Raw genomic sequence first — 18,098 nt, 5'->3', positions numbered from 1 at the left:
TTTCAGTGGGCCACATTTCAAGTTCTCTGTAGCCATGTGTGATAATGGCTGCCACACTGAAGATAACTTTTGGAGGGATGGTTGCTGGGTGGCAGGGCCATTGCCAATGCTTCAGGAGTTGACTTGGAGCCAAACACTGATGGACAGTATCAGCAAGAAGGTGATAAGACAGTTGCTAGGGCGACATTGCTTCTCTTCAACTGAAGAAAGTTAGACATTTTAAGTACCAAAGCAATAGCTCAATATGTCAAAAATGAGGCGTAATAAAAAGAGATCTGGTTCTAGGTGCAGAATCGTTGGACCCCAAAGTTTGAGTTTCATTTCCTATCAGCCAAACAGCTTTGGGGAGGATGGGGATATCCCCATGCTCTCTGTCACTCAGAGATGTGCACGTGTTAAACCGCAACTCAGAGCTCTCCCTGTTCAGACTTTGCAGGTTCTGCCCCAACATGATCCAGCCCTGGTTGCTCTGAGTAGCCTAAGAATCAGGGGACACCCGTCACATACTTAAAAGCCCTGGTTATCATCATTTCCTTTGTCATGAGCCCATTCCATAGGCCACATGCTCATTCTAGGACTGCCCTCAGGGCTGGAGAGGCAGATCAGCACTTACACGTTCTAGACTACCCGGGTGCAGTTCCTACCGCCCACAGCCGGCTCTCAACTTCCTGTAACTCAGGATGTAGGGGCTCTGCTGCCCTCTTCTGGCCGCTGTGAGTACTGCATCCACGTGTGCATTTACTCACCCACACCTGCCCCGTACACAGAAACAAAACTCACATCAATAAAGCTAAGTAAGTCTTAAGAAAAACAGAACTTTCCTCATTTTTATATGTTACTTAATCTCAGGTAAATGTAATCTAGCCTTGTATGAGGGGTCGTGGGGCTGTAGTGCGGAAGGGCACTGGGTCTGTGGTGGCTCAGAAAAATGCTGATAGGCCTCAGATCACTGGCCCTGAGCTCTGTGGTTCCCACTAGAGGACATGTGCCCTCCCCTAATAACACGCTTCCAGGCCTGTGGGCCCCTCCGTGCCGAGGTGTGGAACAAAGGAAACGTATAGATGGTCCTCTGAACTCCTCTGTGTGTGCCTGTATTTGCAGAGTTCAGCACGTGGTTCCTATCATTTCCATCTCTCTACAGCTTGTAGCGTCCCTGGCTCCCCGCCGAGCCACAGACTTCAAAATGCCTCTGGGTCTTCATCTCCTTCCCATCCCAGAACCCAGCCCGAAGTAGGGGGTAGGGCTCCCCTAGGACTCTCTTCTTCCAAGTATCTTCCCTCCTGCCTGAGCATTCCGTTCACGGCATCGGGAAGGCTTCTCTAGCCCTCACACAAGGTCACAGTTCTGAAAAGTATAGGTTAAAGTCCGCAAATGTCACAATAAATGAAAGTTTCTCCAAGAAAACTTAGCCACGGAATAAAATTTACCCTGCATCGAAGGGCAGCCAGAGCTAGAGAGTGGTGCTCTAACGGTAAACACAGACTCATCTTAGAACTGTTCCAACAGCGGGGAAGAGAATGCGCTGTGGACCTGGGCTGGGATCCGGATACTGCGTGGGCTGGGAAGAATCTACAGCTGGAGAGCTCGGTGGGCGACAGAGGGTGGAACGGGACCAGCAGGAAACATCAGGGGTCAGGAAGGCTCTGGGTACACTCGCCTAACAGGATTCTCTCGGACGACAGGGCAGGACACTGCACCTCACCTGGGTGATGATAAGAGTGCTGACGGTGAGCAGACATCAGGGTGAGCAGGCAGCCTGGCTCAGCGGAGCTCCTGCCGAAGCTCGATTTTAGCAAGAGGCAGGCGAGCTGGCGCAGGGAGGAGAAAAACTCCGTGCCTGCGCACTCTGACTCCGTCCCTTGGTTCCTTCTGGGCCCACAGGCCAGGTTTTACTGGAGCAGTTTTAGGGGGTTGGCGGTGGAGAGGGAGTAATAGAAAATGCCAGAGGGAAACAAGTGGGTACGTGTTGGCAGAGTGAGTGGCAGGTATGTGATGTGGGAATGCTTGGTAAATTCTCAAATTCTGGGGGCTGCTCCACTGTCCTGCACTTTGCCCCACACCCCTGGCAAAAGATATCAGTCTTTTATAGTAAAACAGGAGCTAAGAGCTGCACTGGGTGTTTCTTTGGTTGGATTGGTTTGAGAATGGAGAGCAAGCCTGGGAGTCAGTGATGGAGCATGCTTTTAATCTTAGCACTAGAGAGGCTGAGGTAGGGGTATCTCTGTGAGTTCAAGGCCAGCCTGGCCTTCAGAGTGAACTCCAGAACAGCCAAGGCTACCCTGAGAAACCCTGTCTCAAAACAAGAAGAATGGCGAGCAAACCCAGGCTCCCTGGAGCTCATAAACCACCACTTTGCTGAAAAGTATCTGCATTCAGAATCCTGGGTTGGAAATCTCTCTAAAAACATTTCCAGTGAAGGTTTTCTTCTGATGCACACTCTCGTCTTCATTAGATCCTGGTGTCCTACAGGTGTTGACAAACAGGTTCCATGTTCCACTTTGGTCCGGTCATTCAGAAGGCTCCCTTGTCAACTATGAGGCAGCCAAGGCCTGGAGCCTTCCTTGTTTCCTCCGATAAGCAGAGCCTCAGACAGGATGGTCAGTTCTACCACCTAGTGGCAGCAGGCCCACAGTTCAAGCGAGTTAATCAGCGGGGCACTTAGCAATGCAAACCTGAACTAGATAAAGACGGGGGGAATAGAGGTTATAAGAAAAATGTACCGTCTGTGTTCTAGCTTCGTGTCAACGGTTGCTTCCACAAATAGTTGCCTGTATGTGCTAGTCGGTGTTCTAAAAGTGAAACATATATTTTTAAAGGTGCCGTATCTGTGTCTATAAAAAGACGGCTGATATGAAACTTGGTATGATTCATATTTTAGAGAGTAAGATGTAAGATTAGATAATGCATTAAAAAAAAAAAGTGAGGTGGGACCGGAGAGCTGAGCTTCATCTTTGGCTCAGTGGGCAGCAGACTGGGTCATAGTGGCAGCTAAGGGATGGGTGAGAGTTCTCCCTGTTCCCCAAGAAGTTGGTTCTAAAAGGGTCACAACCCTCTACTTACAAACTGAAAGCGCAAACCTTACGCTTAAATGTTTTCTTGTCGGAGTGTATAGCCTTGTGTTTGGACACAATTTCTGTGCTGTTAGAAGGGGTAGTGATCACAAAGAGCCACTTTCTTTTCAGCTCCCCTTGCTTACAGAATTAAAAGCCATGGACATGAATGTCATCTTCCCCTGGCCCTCATCCTGATTGTTGAAGTTCTAGCTGCTTCCTCACCCCCTTTTATCTAAGTTATTTTTTTCTAAAAATGCAAACAAAAACCTTACAATCTGTTGGGAAAGACTAGCTCCCCTTTTATACCTCTTCATACCCAAATCTCTCTTGGCCCCCAAGAAGACGGTAACTTATACCCCAGTTAACCCTTTCTTTTGCATGTATAAGTGCTTATGTATGTATTTGGGGGGATTCTAACGGATGTCACCCCTAGCTGTAATGCTTTCTTTTAAAATCAATTTTAAGCTAGACGCGGTGACTCATGCCTGCGAGGTTAGCCCTTGAGGTGTTGATACAGTCTCACTGGTGTGAGTGTGAGGCCAACTTGGCCACACAGTGAAGTCAAAGCAGACTGCACTAGAGGTGAAGCCCTGTTTCAAAGAACCAAACCCAAACCAAACCAATAACAACAACAACAACAACAAAATACCCGACTCTTTTGTTGAAGTATAGTTCTCATGTAGCAGAACATCCATTTGAGTATGTGCACAGCTTGAAAATTTTTCAGTAAACACCCAATTTGTGAAAGCAACACTCCAGTGCAGTCACTCTCCAGCCCACCCCATACAGATATGATTCACTTTTTGTCACCACAATTCAAGTAGGCCTTTCTATAACTTCTTTAAGCAGAATTGCAGGTTGGATTGTCTCTGGTTTCTGACTTCTTTGGCTTCTTCCTTTCTAGACTTGTTAATATTTCATTTCTTTCTATTGTTGAAATATGCAATATACATTCAACACTGGTGGCAATTTCATGCCAAGCTAGCTGCCGGGAACAGTCATATAGAAGTTTTCATGTGGACTTAGGTTTTCATTTTTTCTTGGTTAGGAATAGAATTGTTGGGTCAGCTGGACTTCGGTTCTCTTTAGTGGCCTTACTTACCAATTTGAATTCCCTCCACCAGTGGCTGAGAGTTCCAGAGGCCCCGCATCTTTTCAAGTGCCTTTTGCTTCACTTACTTTTGGTGGGTGCATAGGGGCAAATTACTGGCTCTAGCCACAGCCCCAGAAGTGACTGTTGAGCATCTTTTCCTGGGCCAGAGTCAATTAGCCAGTGTGGTGTTCTGGTGGCTGCGATTAGTTAATCAGGTATTTCGTTTCGTTTTGTTTTGTCTTGTCTTGCCTTGCCGTGTCACTTTATTCTGTGACACACGATAACCACATCGCTGTTGTGACACTGGCTTAGGACATCTAGGGCTGTTGAAAAGTGGCTTTTCTTTGATTTTGCAACAACTGTGAGTATGACTGCCATTTTTGCTAACGTACATGCAGGGAAGCAAAACATGTAACGAAACGCCCACTTCACTTCCTTTACCAGACTGATCTCTCTTAAACATGTTCATTTGTCCCCTAACGTTAAATGTAAATTAAACTGTTCTATTGCGTGTGTGTGTGTGTGTGTGTGTGTGTTTGTACGTGTGCATGTCACACTGAGCGTGCGGAGGTCAGAGAACAACTTTCAGGAATTGCTCCTCCCCTTCTACCATGTGGGTCCCTGGATTTAAGCTCTGGTCGTCAGGCCCGGCAGCAAGCACCTTTACCACTGAGCGGTTCATTGACCTTCTTCCTCTATTTTAGAAGTGATTTAGGACTACTGAGGAGATTTGGAAACTGAAGCATAGAAGAGAAAAGATTCACTTTGTCAGCCTCTCCCTTTCACAGGGTGGTATTTCCCCACCTTTTAAAAGTGTGTTTTCCATCCTGACGTGCATACTTTGAGTGCTGGTGGTGTTTTGTTTTTTGTTTGTTTTGTTTTGTTTTGTTTTGTTTTTTGGTTTGCATCTCTGCCAAGCCATGATTAGAATGTCGTCTCACAAAGCCCTAGGGACATATTAGGACAGGCAGTCCTGCTCTTGAGGCTCAACAGAGAGTCCTTGAAGAGATCCTGACACTGTATGGCAGAGGGTGGCCAGGCAAACTTCAGTATGCACATCAGGACCCAATGGCCAGGGCTTTTACTTGCCCTCCTCTTAAGATTTAATTTGGTTTTCATTTTGCAGTTCAGTGATTTCATTAAAAAAAATCAGAGCCTGGTGAACCTAAGATACTTATTTCTGAGTAAGTTTAATGTGAATGCTGATTTTATCTTTGTTTTTTTTTTTAACGTTTTCTTTATTTTTATTTATGTGCATTGGTGGTTTGCCTTCGTTTATGTCTGTGTGAGGGTGTCAGATCTGCAGGAACTGGAGTTACAGACAGTTCTGAGCTGCCTTGTGGGTGCTGAGAATCGAACTCAGGTCCTGTGAAAAGCAGCCCGTGCCCTCAACCTTTGAGCCATCTCTCCAGCCTTTGTCTTTGTTTTTTAATGGTCTTTGTCAGCAGAACAGTCTCTGTGTCTCCTGACACCCCCATCCCCACCCCAGGGATTTGTCTCAAGCTCATCCGGTATTGTTTTGTTCCCCATATTTTGTTTTGTTTGAAGAGCGATGGCTTATCCCTGATCACATGGAAGGAAAGGTCTGTACTTTTATACTGTACAGAATAAACTGCTTTTATTCTGCCTCTTTAAGAGCCCGGGGCTGTGGAGGAGGGGGGTGGGGATGAAATGCCACAAGTAGAAATGCCACAACAAAACCCACCACTTAGTATGTTAATGTGGGCGGGGGACCCCAGCAAGCCCCGCCCACACCTCAGGGCACAGGTGCTTCTCACTTTCCTTGGCCCAGCCTCCTGATAACTCTGTTGGCTCAACCCTTCTCCATCCTGGCTCAGCCCTTCTCCACCCGGACTCATTTCTCTCACATTGCCGTATATCATAAAGGGAAAACCTGAAGCATTTTTGCATAGCCGAAAGGCTCCTGTCCTCGAGGAAATGCAAGGTGACTGTGTCCACCGCTGGGCGCAGGCGCCTCCGTTCATCTCTCATCTAACCCATTCAGCCCTGGGGCCCAACAAGACGTGTTGCAAACAGGCCGCCTTCTCCGTTGCCCTGGGCCCTCCCTTTTCTCCATTCTCTGCCTAAAATGTCTGTGGCCACCTCTTCTCTCATCTGGCTCTTCATAGACCGCAAACCCGGGAAGCTAGAGGCACTGTGGACACTGACTCCTCACATGTCTGAAATAGGTAAATGTACTTCGTTCTGCTCTCTCTAGATCTAAGTGGTGTCAGTCGATGATGGTAGGGCCCTCTGGAGGGTGGAGGTTAAGGGAAGTGTCCTTCTGATTCCCTGATTAGGAGACTGTAGCATGATGTATTCAGTCAGCTTTATGGCCCACCACCTTCTTCTCCCAGCTTCTGCTGAGTCCTGATCCCTGACGGTTGACTGTGGATCTTTAGCTTTCCCGCTTTCTGCCATTACAGAACTGAGTTCCCAGCTAAGAACCTATCTCCACTCGGCAGGGGCAGGTTTCTAGAGAGCCTGGTTATCACAGCGACAAAAGGCCCATTTAGAGAAGAGAAAAGACACGTTGGAAGAAAATCATTACCAACGTTGATTATTTTGAGGTCTCGCCATCTAGCCGGAGCTGAACTCAACCTCAGCTTTTCCTATCTCACCCTCCTAAGGGCTAGATTATAGGCGTGTGGAGCACACCTCCCCAAGACAGCCACTGTTAACATATTTTTGTCCTGTGGTATGACTTTGTCCTAAGCATTTTTTTTTTTTTTTAATTAGGGGCTGGAGAGATGGCTCAGTGATTAAGAACACTTGTTTCTCTTACAGAGGACCAGGGTTCAATTCCCAGCACCCACATGGTAGCTCACAACCATCCATAATTCTATTTCCAAGGGACCTGACACCTTCTTTCCAACGTCTGCAGGCACGAGGCATGAATGTGACACGCGTGCATACATGCAGGCAAACACTCAAGCATATTTGATAAAAATAATAATCTAAAAGATATTTTCAGATTACGTTTTCTTTATTTTGTATTGTGTATGTGTAGCGTGTGCTTGTGCACGCGTGGCCTGGCACACGTGTGAAGGTCGGAAGACAACTTGCAGGACTCCTGTTTATTCCTTCTATCATGTGAATTCTGGGGACTGTCGGGGGGAGGGCAGGTCATCAGGTTTGGTGACAAGCATTTGCGGGCTAAGTCATCTCCCCGATGACTCCTCATGACATCCTCGATGACTCCAACTAGGCACGTTAGCAAGAATTTCTAGACCACGGTCAGATCTTAGTGCTGGCGTCTTTTGCATGCAAGGCAAACACCAAGCAAAACCCCAACCGCACTTGCTTAGGCGTGTTCTCCTCCTCCTGGTTTTCTTCCTCCTCCTCCTCCTCTTCTTTTTTCCATTTCTTAGGTGAAACTTGTCTTCATTTGAAAGTTTCACCAAAGAAGTACTGGATAATAATGTAAAAATATTGATTGAAAAAGTAGCACAGGCCCATTTTCAGGTAGAGGTATAGTGGATCCAGGCTTGTGGCAAGCTGTGTCAAGGTAAGTGATGATGACACAAGGGGTCAAGGAGCCAGGGAAGACAGTGCTTGGGGAGAAGCCAGATGACCTTAGGTTTCCCAAGTGAACAGGGGTGAGTCAGCGGGTGAGTAGCTGTCGTGTCCCCCGCACCTGGGCTGCTGGGTGCTGGCCAGAGAGGAAAGTGCTGAGAGCTGCTGCAGCTGGCGGCTCTCACCACCCTGCTAGAAGGAAGAGAATGCTTTTCCTGTCAGTAAGAAGATAAGGAGGAAGGGCTGGACCTCACGGTGCTGTGACGAAATGACAGCCTCCAGAAGCCTCTAGACATCCACATAACGTCCTCCTGCCGTCAGTGGTGTGCTGACTGGGGTTCTCTGAATGATGTTGCTCGTTTGGAGGCCTCCTTGGGCTGGTGGTCTGCCTACTGTTGGACTCTTAGGTTGCCCCATCCTCTCTCGGCCCGTGCTCAGTCAATGAGGGTAATTGAACACCTGTGGTATTCTACCCATGGTGGTTAGTGGGAGGTGGTCAGGATAGGATTTGGTAACCAGGGCCTCTTCTTGTCTTCCCTACTGAGGGTGCTGATTGTGGAGTTCGCCCTAGCCCCCCACAGAACAAGTATACAACTGCAGCCCGTTGTGGGCTCCAGGCTAGGTGGCTAAGGGCTGCTTCCTCCTCTCAGAACCCAGGTGGTTAGGTGTGGGAAAGAGAGCCTGCATATCTTCTCATAGTCAACTTCCTAAAAGACAGTTGAGATCGGAAGAGAGAGGACGTAGGTACAGGAAGCAGAAGGTGGATGACAGGATGGCTGGCATTTTCTCAGCAGAGTTGGCACTAAGAAGCATGTCCCCCCTCAGTTCTGCAGCAAGGGCCAGGGAGCCTGTCTGCTGAGGGGGACAGAATAAGTGTGGCTAAGGCAGAGAGCTGTGGCTTTCAGCTGCCCCTCAAGGCCGTCCACCATCAGCTTCTCCCAGGTCACTCCCTGCTTCCCTCCTCCACAACTCCACATTTCCTTCATGGAATGAGGCTCCTCTAGGGTATTTTCTCAGCTCACAGTTTACGAAAGGCCTGTAGTTACCTCTGCTCCTAAAGCAGAAGCTGTAAAGCATGCAGGTAACGTGTCTAGCTTGTCATCCCTGGGTTTGTAGTGTGACCTAAAGCAGTGGATGCTATTCTGCTCTGCTTGTTAGTGACTTTGTTGTTGATGTTGTTTGTTTGAGACAGGGCTTCTCTGTGTAACCTTGGCTATCCTGGACTCACTTTGTAGACCAGGCTGGCCTCAAACTCACAGAGACCCGCCTGCCTCTGTCTCCCCGAGTGCTGGGATTATAGGAGTGAACCACCATACCTGGCACTTGTTAATGGTTTTAAGGAGCTGGCATTTATTTTAAGTGGTTCTCAAACAATAGCAGCATCATAGCAACAACAGCAGAACCCATAGTATGGTGATAACCATGGCAACAGCAGCATTCTCTTAGTGATGGGGAAGTGCTAGGTCCCTTTACACAGTTCTTATTCTTTGGTCCTCAATGTCATTCCACCTGAGAAGAAAGTCAGGCCAGTTGTTAGATACTGCAGCAGGTCTGGGACTCACATAAAATCTCCTTGATTCTGTCCTAGCCATAGGAGGTGATAGAGCCTTAATCAAGGGAGTTAAGAAGGTATGTGTTGGGGCTGGAGAGATGGCTCAGAGGTTAAGGGCACCAGTTGCTCTTCCAGAGGTCCTGAGTTCAATCCCCAGCAACCACATGGTGGCTAACAACCATCTATAATGAGATCTGGTGCCCTCTGCTGGCATGTGCAGGCAGAACACTGTATACATAAATAAAATAAATATCAGAAAAAGAAGAAGGTACGAGTTGACATCTTTCACTTCCCTGAAGCAGGTGACCTGGCCACTTTGCTTCAGTTCCCAATATGAGATGGAATCTTAAAGCAGTTTGATTAAAAAAAAAAAAAATTGACTTTGAGGTAGAATTTACATTTGACAAACACACCCAAAATAAATATATAATCTAATTGGCTTTGATAAATAGGTAATTCCATTGTAACTCACTCTCCATGCGTGACCCAGAGCATTTCTAGCTCCTCCCAAAGTTGCCCACTTTGCTTGGCAATTCATCTTTCTTCCTCTGTCCAGGCAATGAGTAGTCTGATTGTCCTTGCGGGGAAAGTTATGTTTGCTTCTTCTGATTTGCACAGCGAACTTCCCTGTGTATAGTCTAACATATCTAGTTTCTTTCTCTAAGAATAATATGTATGAATATATTATGTATGTGTGTATATATATTTCAATCTAGCCATGCCATAGCACATACACTCCATTGCATGGGGCATATCACCTTTGTTTGCCTTGCTCTTGGATATGCTGACTATATTTAATTGATTGGCAATGTGGTTGAATTTAAGTGACCATTCTGTCATTTGCTTCGGTTTGCAGAAGAGGTAGAAGAGGCAGGGCTATGGAGATGTTTGACAGGAAGAGTTTAGGTTTGTTATAGCTATGATGCCAGGTTGTTTCAGTATCTCACTGGCTATCCCTTGACTCAGAAATGCCGCAGAGACAGGCAGCCATGGACTCAGCAAATGGAAGCCACAGGGCAATAGTCCTAGTAAATATGAAAAAAAAATGTTATGAAATGATTCCTTTGTTGTAGGCTATAGACTGTGCAAGGAGCAAGGGTCTCTTTAGTAGGATGTAGATGTCAGTTTTGTAGGCTTAGTTTTTCACCTAACCTACTTCATTTAGGGTTCCTAAAAGCTTCTACCTCCCTTCCATCCACTGACCAGAGGTAGGGGAGAAAGAAGGTTATTAGGTAAAGGGGATCGCAGGCCTTTTTAGAAGTAGTATTTGGAATGAGTTCACTCTTCATTGTCCAGATACCAACAGTCCAATTCAAAGGCCAACACCAAGCAGCAACACGAGTCAGCAAGATTGGAAAGATTAGGACAGGTCAGCAAAAGCCACAAGACTCCGTTGGATTGCCCAGAGAAGTTTTCTTTTTGGAACATTTATCTCTGCGAAGTCAAGTGCCAAAGCATGAAGATCAGCGCAGCGGTGTCGATCCCAAAAGGGATGCCTCGCTGTGCATGGGCCTCTGTACATCTCCCCTTCTCAGAGTCCCCAGGGATGTTCTCAGCTGGCCAGAGTCACACCCCTTGCACAAGAGAGCCCACAGCAAAAAACTGAGTCTTCAAAGAAACCAGAAACCTCCACTTCACAGTTTCGTTATTAATCTGTGCTGCACTAATGATTAAGAATGAATTCAGACTGAGGGTCACTCTGTGCTGTTGTCTGGGTGTTCTTCACACACACACTGAGCGCCATTCTCATCTCCTCCTCTCAGGCACATGCCACTGCTAAGTTCTTGTCCACCCCCACTATCTGAAGCCCTCCACCGTGTTAATGTGTAGCAGGAACTTCCCTGTGAATAGTCTAACATGTCTAGTTTCTTTCTCTAAGAATAATATGTATGTATATATTATGTATGTGTGTATATATATATATATACACATATATTTCAATCTAGCCTTCTTTCTCTTTCTCTTTCTCTTTCTCTTTCACTTTCTCTTTTTCTTTCTCTTTCCCTTCTCCCCCTCTCATTTTTCAAGACAGCATCTTTCTTTTCTATGTAGACCTGACTGCCCTGGAACTCACTCTGTACACCAAGCTGGCCTTGAAATCAGAGATCCTCTTTCTCTGACATCTGGATGCTGGGATTAAAGGTGTGTGCCACCACAGACTGGCCAAAATCACAGCATTCTCTATGACTCAAGAGAAAGGCTGATAATTGTGCCATTCTTCCATTCATATATATACAGTCCATTGAAAACCGTTATGTTGCATTTTGCTAATTACTAAGTTAAAGGGCAACATAAAAACATGGTTCAAATTTTAAAATAGCTTTGTAGCTTGTCAATGTTGGTGTCTTCCTATACAAAGAGTGACTTCCTTGTCAGATAGTAAGTGTTGTGGGGTATTTACCAGAGAAGACTGCTCAGACATGGGTTTAAACCAATAGAAAGTCTTTATTAACCAGGGTGTTTGGGATCCCAGGGAGCTTTTCTTAGGGTGAGTTTTTAAACACACACACACACACAAAAAAAAAAAAAAAAAAAACCACAACATGTTCTAAGTTGACTATTGGAGGATATTTGATCACATTGTGAACCCCAAGATTTGTGAACAGGAGAAACTTGTTTCTTGTAGTGGTGTGGCTCAGCCCTAGCATATAGCTTTAGCCAAGAGCTTTCTGTCTATTGTAAACAGGTGGTTATGGTGTGGCTCACTCCTAGCAACACCTTTAACTCAGGAGCTTTGTGTAAACAAGAGCTAAATAAAGTCAACCATAGGTCAAGAGGCAGAGCAAACAACCAGTTGACAGGGAGTGAACATACGAAAAACACAGGAAGGAGGGACATGGAGTTGAAGGGTATTTAAGACAGTGCACCAAAGGGAAAAGGCTTTTTCCTTCTGGGACGTTGGTGGAGTAGGAAGGTCAGCTGGGTGCTTTCTCTGCCACTCTGAGCTTGTAGATTTTCACTCTAGCACCTGGCTCCTGAGTCTTTATTGGTAAAATCAAATGTTTGGAATTGTGTTTTTAAAAACAACAGTTGACATACTTCAATTAACAAGAACAGTTAGCCAGAGCAGAGCTGCAGAAGCTAAAAAGCTTTTATATAGACTTTGATGGATTAGGCTTTTGTTTTAGTTTTGTCAGATGGTACTGTCTACATGCCGAGTTTTGCAGCCTGAATGGTATTTTTATCATGGAGTCAGTTGTGTTAAGGTCTCAGGGCCTACTACGGTCTTGGGACCTATAACAATCAGCAGCATCATTGGGAAGTTAGGACCCTGAAATACACTATTCCCAAAAAAGCCTCTGCAGTGTCTGTGTCAGTATGTGAGTGTTTTCAAGAGGAAGGAGGCAGAGAAACCCAACTGAATGGATGGAGCAGAAAGGATTCCCAGAAGCAAGTCAGGTTTAACCCAGGAACAGCACTCCCAGTGCTTTCACAACTATTTAAAATACAAGAGCAAAGCTAGCAGAGCTCCCCTGTCAGAGCTAAGCTCCAGCAGAGTGCTACTAATAATGTTATGGTTGGTGTGCATCGAGCAGGATTTCTCCAGCCTCCCCAAACTGGAGATTTCTCCCCAGTTGACACTTCTTCACTCAACTGGTTTCCAAAGCTGTTGGACCCAAGATGCATAATTCCTCATGAAAAATTCAGTTTCTAGTCTAATATGATTGAAACTCAGCCCGAGTTTGTTTTATAACGCATTGGACTACAAAGTCTGTGGGAAGTGAATTATTCAAGATGAGTAGACAAACAAGGGATCTGTGCTCTCACGTGGGGAGGGGTGATCAAAATTCTATGTGTCTTGTTATCTCACTTTATTTACTTTTAAAAACGTCTTCAAATATTAGAAAAAAGAAATCAGTAGCAATCTTCACCTCTGTCAGGTCCTGCGCTTCAGTTATTAATGAACATCAAATTTGACCACAGTTCTCTGTTACCACATGTTTCACCATAACATTTCTGAGCCGATATTGACTATGTAAAATGTCATTGGATTTCCAAACATGACTGATTTGACTAATTTTATTAATGAGAGAACTCTGATGAGTGACACTAACTTAGTGTGCTTGCATGTAAGACTGAACTTAAATTATTCCCGCTGAAGGCAATGAGCAATGGCTGCCTTGAGGCTGTTGGCGAGCAGCTTTGGAGTTAACCCTGCAAGCTTACCACAACTGCACACAGTGGCACGCTGGCATCCGCTCCCAGAAATTTCCAAATCAAACTCCCCCTCAGCCACAGCCTTATAGTGGTCATCGTAGTGTGCAACTGTTGTCTGTATTGATTCCTCCCCAAAAGCCCTTACCGTTTTGTTGTGGATTCCAAGTTTCTGAATAGAAACAGAAATGGTCAGAAACTTTGACTTTGGAGGTCAAAACTGCTGAAAGAGAACAACCAGAATATCTTGCTTCTTTAAAGACAGAACGTTTCTGTGAGGAAAGGAGCTTCACTGTATTTATACTAGAAGAAGACCATGGTGGGCTGTGCCTGGGAGGGAAGTGAGAGATGCTCCACTTTGTACAATAAGTCACAATCGATAATTCAAACTAGAGCTGGTCTTGAGTCCTTTGTACAACAAACAAACAACAACAACAACAACAAAACAGTGGGACTGGATGATCGGTAGGACAGAAGGACAATGCAAGTTACTTGAGTGCTTTGGGAAATCTCAGATGATGGAGTGGGAGCGAGAGGAAAGCAGAGGGCAGCCCAAGGAAAGAAAATCCCACGAGGGGTGGGGCTGTTTCCCAGAAAAGACAACACACAGTGACCTACTTAGGAAATAAATACACAAACCAGGAATTGGCCAAGGTCAGAGATACACATTCTCTCCTGCTCAGATGATTTCAGGTATTCCGGGCAAGAAAACAAATCACTCAAGAGAGTTCCCTTGTACTTGCCTGGGCAATAAATCTCAGACTGTTGAAAGCTTTGCTTTGCTAAAACGTTGTTAAATAAATGGCAGCAAGCAAACTGAGGTCCACCTTATACATGCTTTTTTTGATAAAGAACAGCTCTTCCCCAGCGACCATTTTATTTTAACCCTGAGCAGGTTCCTTTGAGCTGGTCTCCAAGATCACCAGAAGCTCTGCAAGCCAGATGCTTCAGACATATACCCGAATGAAACTCAGGTGCTCCAGCGTTCATTTCGCTACATACATTTTCTAGGTGATTTTTTGAAATAATTTTATTCAAAGTTTTATACACACCAGGAAGATGAAAGATGTCAGAGTGTTTAGGCCCAAACCATTGAAAGTCTCTAAAGTTAAATAAAGATTGTGTTGATGGAAATTATATCTGAATCCATACCTGCATGTTATCAATCACCCTGTCTCTCCTATCTACTTAAGCTAATTGTGATCATAATTCCAATAAAATAAACTAGACAAATAACCGTCAGGAAAAAAAAAAACACTGAAAAATTTTTAAAAATGTTCTTGTTTGTAAATGTTCATGGTGACAATCTTCATGACTACATGGATGGAAGGTAAACACCCATCTCCAACCTGCCATTTTTAGTGTTCTTTTTTCATACCTGTGTAAGAAACATCAAATATTGTGGTGGCTGACATTATGTTTAAAGATTAAATTACTGTGCTTAAAAGATCTATAAAACAAAACTTACCTTTAGCCTGAAAAGGCTGTACCAGTGAGAAAGGGACCCTATTAGCCAGCTTGCTTAAGGACAGATGGCCTCCCAGAATGCCTAGGATTTTTCTTGTAATTGTCTAGTCTCACACAATTTTAACTAAAACTGCTGTTCATGCATGATAAAGGTCACAATGCTAACTGTATGTTTCTGCTTCTGTCAACAAGCTTGCTTGCTCAAGATAACCAAAGACATCTGTTTGCTAATTGAACCTCTGTTTACACATAGGCAGGATGCTTGCATGTAGGCAGGATATGTGCCAGACACAACTCTCATAATGTTCTTTCTCTCTCTCTCTCTCTCTCTCTTTAGAAAATAATTAAACAGACAAACAAAAAATCCCAAGCAAACCAAAATTAAAAAAAAATAAGAGAAAGTGCAAAAAAACACAAACACACACAGAAACAAAATCCATAAAAACACAAAATCAGAAACCATTATAAAGCACAAACAGACCCCCCCCCCCGCAAAAAAAAGTAATACAAGACCAAAAAAAAAAAAATCACTGAATTAATTTTATGTTGCCATCTACTTCTGTGTATGGGGCCTACCTTTAAGTGAGGATAATATACTAAGTGAGACTTTATTGTAGAAAACTAGATTTTTCTTTGCAAGTTGATGTAAATTGGAGACAGCATCTTGCTTAGGGATGGAAGCTTGTGCCCACTTCACCTCTCAGCACTGGGATCCCATCTGGCTTAAACCTGTGCGGGCCCTGTACATGCTACACCACAATCTCTGTGATGTCAATGCAACTTTGACATGGTCCAGGAAAGAAAGGCTGAGTCAGGTGGATGTTGGGTTAAACAAAGGGGACAGAGACTGGTGACTAAGCCTGATGATTCTTTCTCCATTTTTTTCTCTCTCATTTGGGGCCAAGTCAGACTGTCAACTGACAGTATCTTTTTCTATACCTGTTTCTTTTTCCCCTACCTAAACTTCATCTATTTGGGGTTGAGATGAGGAGCTCAAGAATAATTCTACTTGGGTTTGAACCCCAGACCTCCGAGTTTATGGTCTGATGTTTTACCAACTGAGCCACCTGTGGAGGTTTCTGGTCTTCCTGCTGCCAAAGATACTTTGTAGCTAAAGTCTTTATTGCTTAACCACAGGCAGCCTTAATTAAACTGACAGAGAACTCCTGGCTTGTTTGTTCAGGGATTTTTATTCAGTCTTTACCAGCTCCCTGTCCTCTGTTTGAGGCAGGCACAATTAGAGCTAATTGGTTGGGACTGTGAGTTCAGAATGACAAAGGTTGACAAGGCCTAAAGGTTAACGGGGTTCAAGAAGTTACAAGATATATGTTTATTCAATTAGGACTGACCTGGCTACACATTTTCCAGCTATCTCTTAGTTTATAGTGAGTTCAGGACAGTAATTTTAGCTGTCTTTCATTCCAAGAAACAAAGCAAATTTAGAATGACAGTATTTCATGCCATAGGCTGACAAGGTGTAAGGAATTACAATAAAACAGTTTGTATTTATTGACACCAAGATTTGTACTTAATTTAGACATTTCTTGGTAGCCCCATTATATTTTAGGTTCATGGGAAGTTCACAGCAACATGCCATCTCCAGAGTGATCTGAAGCCGAAAATCTGCCTCAAGCCGGTTTCCTGGTGAGGCATCTGGAGGTCAACAAAAGTAGTTACTGCAGCCGTAAACTTTCTATCCATTATTTAACTTCTGAAATTGTTTGAATCAAATCGGGAATTCTATAATCAGGAATTAATGCATCTGAACAGCAGTGCAGCTTCATAAAGATCTTGTAGGAGGTATGTTCAAACAGTGGGTAAATCCCCAGAAAGTGAAGGTTCAAACCATACCAGATTTTTTGAAAGATGCAGTAGCATGGAAAAGAAGGGTTGTCAGAGGCTGGAAGCAGTTCTGGGGTGCATCATGGTATAGACCTTGAAAACCACCTTCAGAAATGACCTTCCAGAAAGCTCACATGCCTGCTGAACTTCCTCAATTCAGTGGCTCTTGGAATCTTACAATCTTGCTGTCTCATCTTTCACATACTTCTTTTTTGTTTTGTTTTACTTTTTTTAGTTTAACTTTTGTATTCATTCAACTAAAAATGATTCAGGTTGTATATACATTTCTGAGTTGATGAATACAAAATTCTCACAATGACCGGCTTGAGCAGGGCTTTAGTCAATGTTGTACTCAGGTCTCGAGACCCCAAAAGACCACCAGAAGTTGAGTCCATTGCAAAACTCATGAGGGTTTGTTTAATATAAGCTTGAGCCCAGGTCGCAGCAACCTCCCTGGTGAAGAGGAGGAGTACAGCAGCACGGTCTAGGGGAACAAGGTTTTTAAAGGGCAAAACCACCAGCAGACAGTTGCATGCCTTGGCATTACATGATTGGGTAAGGGAAATTGACTTTTGAAATGATTGGCTTACTTTAGGCACCAAGTCCATAACCGGTCCTGGCCTGGCTATGTGGATGGGTTGCCAGGAGATGGTATCTCTTTAAGTGGTTCTGTCCATTAGGGCCAGTTTCCTAGCAACTGTATCTCTAGTAGGCAGAAAGAGAATTTGGTAAAGCTGGTTCCTCTCCCCACATGGCTGGACATGTTTCCACCCGGCTGGCCTTTGTTCAGGCTTGTGCTTTAAACTTTAAACCAATACCCAAAAAAAACCCAATTTTTAATTCTCTGGTCTCTCTGGTCAAAGGCCACACAACCTTTAATTTGATCATATTTCATGCTTTAATGTTAAGAATACTATTGCAAAGACACAGACCATTAGATATAATACATTATTAATGATTTGACAGGATTGATTTAAAATACCAACCACAAGTGAATGTAAACCAATGTCAAAGAAATTTTGGCATGTTTCAAAATGTCATTGGTCACAAACATCCAAAAATGCTTTATAAACAAAATGTTTATAACATTTTTACAATGTTTATACAAGATTAATGTTTTAATTTTGTAGAAAAATTATTTTAGATGCACATAAATGTCTGTGCACCTTTCAATGAGCCAGAGACTTTTTTTTTTTAAAGAAATATTGCTTAGTTAAACAATATAGACTTTATCAGCAGTTTGGAGAAGTGAGGTTACAAGTGACTATGACAGCCTGATGATAATATAGCTCATACAAATGTTGAAGGGAAAATCAAAATTTATGTCCAAAATACAGTGATTGTTTTATGATGCCTAAAAGGTTAAATAAAGCATGCTACATGGCAAATGATGCTGTCAGATAAAAGTCAAGTAGAAATC

Source organism: Meriones unguiculatus, chromosome 18 (assembly GCF_030254825.1).
Source record: "Meriones unguiculatus strain TT.TT164.6M chromosome 18, Bangor_MerUng_6.1, whole genome shotgun sequence".
Taxonomy (NCBI): Eukaryota; Metazoa; Chordata; class Mammalia; order Rodentia; family Muridae; genus Meriones; species Meriones unguiculatus.
This window is presented reverse-complemented; position numbering follows the sequence as displayed.